Source organism: Dipodomys ordii, unplaced genomic scaffold (genome assembly GCF_000151885.1).
Source record: "Dipodomys ordii isolate 6190 unplaced genomic scaffold, Dord_2.0 Scaffold19, whole genome shotgun sequence".
Taxonomy (NCBI): Eukaryota; Metazoa; Chordata; class Mammalia; order Rodentia; family Heteromyidae; genus Dipodomys; species Dipodomys ordii.
This window is the reverse complement of record NW_012267235.1, coordinates 11,574,306-11,578,496: the sequence shown is the minus strand read 5'-3', so window position 1 is coordinate 11,578,496 and position 4,191 is coordinate 11,574,306.

The following is a 4,191-nucleotide window of genomic DNA, read 5'->3' as shown; positions in this document are numbered from 1 at the left end:
AAAAAATGATACTCTTCTCAATCAGGCACAGTCAGACTTTGTGGATACAATAAATAAGACATAAATTCTGCCCTCAAGGAGCCTAAGAGTTTTATAAGGGATTCAGAGAAGTTGGGGAAGCCTCTTAGTTTGTCATCCTACTTCCATTTCCAAGGGTAGTTTTCCAGATTCTCTGTTTAAAGGCTTTAAAGGCTTCCTATTTCTCTCAAGATTAAGTAGTCCATGGCATGATTTGTCTCTCTAGGCTCTGCTTTGTCTCCACACGGGCCTCTCAGTTTCTGAAACTCCTCCAAGCTCCTTCCTGTCAGAGGCTTCTTCACATGCTATTCCTCTGAGGGGAAACTCTCTACCTTCTTCACCTATCCAGCTCCTGTTAAAGTTACTTAATTATAGGACACTTTCTCAAAGTCTTTCCTGATCCCTCTGATTTTATCAAGTCTTTTGTCACCCCCTTTCAGGATGATCTGGCACATCGTAACTATAATTATTTAGAGTAAAAGTTTAAAGTCCATCTTCCTCCCTACTTAGATCCTGAGAATGGAGATCTTATCTCTTACTTGCCACTAAATAGCACCTAAGCCAGAGCTAGTCAATAAATACCCACAAAATGAGCAAATAAGTATTAAGTGCTACAAAAGAGCCAACTATGAAATGACTCAGGAACACACAGCAGGAGCACTCCACCTTCCCTGGGAGGGGAGGATCAGGAAGGCTTTCTTGAGCAAAAGAAGCTCAGGGACAGTGCCCAGGCCCAGCTCAAGCCCCAGGACTGGCAGGAAAAAAAAAAAAAGTGGGAGAGGGTAAGGAACTGGTGGAAGAGAGAATGCTTCCTGTATAGAACAAACAGCACACACCACACACACATGCATGCACACACGTTAAGAAGAATGTGGGGAATACAAAAGCAGAAGGAAGTACAATATGGGAGTCTTTCTTTTTTGCTTATGTGGTGCTGAGGAATCGAACCCAGGGCCTCATGTATACAAGGCAAGCGCTCTACCACTGAGCCACCTTCCCAGCCAGGAAGTACAATATGGAATACCCAGATCAGGTCTTAAAAGGTTTGTAAATTAGGTCTTTTGTTTTTTTTTTCTGCCAGTCTGGGGGTTGAACTCAGGGCCTGGGTGCTGTCCCTAAGCTTCTCTCTCTCTCTTTCTCTCCTTTTTTTAAAAATCAGTTGTGGGGCCTGAGCTCTGGGCCTGGCTGCGGTCCCTGAGCTCTTCAGCTCAAGGCTAGTGTTCTACCACTTGAGCCATAGTGTCACTTCCAGCTTTCTTCTGCTTATGCGGTGCTGAGGAATCAAACCCAGGGCCTCAGGGGCAAGCACTCTACTACTGAGCCAACTTCCCAAACCCTCTGAGCTTCTCTTGCTCAAGCTAAAAGCTACTCTACCACAGCACCACTTTCAGCCTTTTCTGTTTATGTGGTACTGAGGAATCGAACCCAGGGCTTCATGCATGCTACGTAAGCACTCTATCACTCAGCCACATTCCCAGCCCCAGGTTGTTTCTATTTTGCTTTTTAAAAAAATTTTTTTTAATGGAGATGATGGTACTGGGGATTGAACTCAGAGCCTAGAGCTAGTCTTCCAGAGTCAGACAGTCTCTTGCTTTATACCAAGGGCTGGCTTCAGACCCAATCTTCTTACCTCTGTCTCCCTCACAGCTAGGGCTACTGGTATTAACCACCATATCCAGCTTGTTTTTTGAGATAGAGTGATCATTGGGGTCTCAAACCCCAATCCTCCTAACTCTGCTTCCTGCTGTTATTTTAAATTGATATATTCACACATAAAATCACACCTGTAAACTGCAAATTCAGAGTTAGTGGTTTTATGGGGGGAAGGGCCTGATCAAATCTGCATTTTTAGGGCTGGGAAGGTGGCTCAGTGGTAGAGTGCTTGCCTTCCATGCATGAAGCCCTGGGTTCAATTCCTCAGGATCACATAAGCAGAAAAGGTCAGAAGTGGTGCTGTGGCTCAAGTGGTAGGGCACTAGCCTTGACATGAAGAGCTCGGGGAAAGTGCCCAGGCCTTTTAAAAGATGATTACAGTGTTAAGAAAGAATGGAAGGAAGGGAGTCTGATGGCACAGCAATAAAGAAACAAAGGAGCCGGGCAGGTGGCTCACGCCTGTCATCCTGCTACTCAGGAGGCTGAGAGCTGAGGATCAGGGTTCAAAGCCAGCTGGGCAGGAAAGTCTGTGCGACTTTTATCTCAAATTAACCACCAGAAAACTGGAAGTGGCTCTGTGGCTCAAGTGGTAGAGTGCTCACCTTGAGCTGAAGAGCTGAGGGACAGTGCCCAGGCCCAGAGTTCAAGCCCCATGACCGACAAAAAAACAAAAACAAAAAAACCCCACAAAGGTAGCTGGGACAAGGGTAGTAGTGGGATCACAGAAAGTGAAATAATGACACAATAATTTACTGGGCAGAAGTTAGAGGGGAGGGTGGTATCAGGATGACACTCAAGTGTCTGCTTTTGTGGCTAGGAGTATGGTATGTTTAGTGAGAGAAAAGTGGAATGCTGGAAAAGAAAGGTAATGTTTTTTTGTCCGTCCTGGGGCTTGAACTTTAGGCCTGGGCACTTTCCCTGAGCTCTTCAGCTCAAGGCAAGCGCTCTACAGCAAAGAGCTACAGCACCACTTCTGGTTTTCTAGTGGTTTATTGGAGATAAGAATCTCATGGAGTGATGGGCGCTGGTGGCTCACGCCTGTAATCCTAGCTACTCAGGAGGCTGAGATCTGAGGATCTCAGTTCAAAGCCAGCCCGGGCAGGAGAGACCGGGCAGGAGAGACCGTGAGACTCCTATCTCCAATAAGCCACCAGAAAACCGGAAGTGGCTCTGTAGCTCAAGTGGTAGAGCGCTGGCCTTGAGCTGAAGAGCTGAGGGACAACGCCCAGGCCCAGAGTTCAAGCCCCACAACTGACAAAAAAAAAAAAAGAATCTCATGGAGTTTCCTGCCTGGGCTGGCTTTGAACCGTGATCCTCAGATCTCAGCCTCCTAAGTAGCTAGGATTACAGGCGTGAGCCACCGGCTCCTGGCAGAAAGGTATTTTTTAGTTAGCTGTGTGAGATAATTTGGAGCCTTCAGGTATGCATGTATAGATCTTATTTGGTGTATGGAATTAGAGAGCTCTGGATTCAAGTTTGAGCTGTGAGGATTGCTGGCAGACAGTAAATGTTGTCAAAGTGAAGAGGAATAATAACTGAGGGGAAGAAGAAAAGTAGACTCACCAGGAAAGGCTAGAGGAGAGGAAAATGGTGCCATGGACACCAACGAGAAAGTCCTTGAGAAAAAGGAGTAGTAGTGTGAAATGTTGTACAGAGACCAATTACTAAAGGAATATGAGTATCAGTAGATTTAGCAAACAACTTGTCATTGATGGCTCTGTTAGAGAATCCAGACAAGGGATGCATGGGATGCTAGGGGGAAAAATCCAGCTACAGAAGAGAGTAGTGTTCTGGCTTTATAACAATATATAGAGGGGCTGGGAAGACCACATAAGCAAAAAGAAAAAAGCCGGAGTGGCGCTAGCCTTGAGCTGAAGAGCTGAGGGACAGTGCCCAGGCCCAGAGTTCAGGCCCCACGTCCGGACCCAAAAAAATAAATAAAAATAAAATATATATATATAGAATTTACCTTCCTTTTGATTCTCCAGCCATAAATTAGGGATAATAGAATAGTGAAGACAATGGCCATAACCTAGGACATGGTCACCCTAACTAGAAATAATTTCTTATAATGTTGTTGGGAAGATTAAATAAGATTATATTTTAAAAAATGCCCAGCATTATAAAGGGTCCTTCAAAAAGGCAATCAAAAATTTTAGTTTTCCTTCCCATTTCTTGGAGCTAGTCTCTCTCTCTCTCTCTCTCTCTCTCACCAGTCTTGGGGCTTGAACTCAGGGCCTGGGCACTGTCCCTCAGCCTCTTTGTGCTCAAGGCTAGCATTCTACCTTGTGCCCCAGTGCCACTTCTAGCTTTTTCTGAGTAGTTTATTGGAGAGAAGAGTCTTACAGACTTTCTTGACTGGGCTGGCTTTGAACTGTGATCCTCAAATCTCAGTCTCCTGAGTAGCTAGGATTACAGGTGTGAGCCACAAGTGCCCAATTGCTAGTCACTCTTTACTAATAAATGTTTCACTTGGATCAGCTTGGTGGAATAGTAGTCTATGTAGTAAGTGCAAGCCCC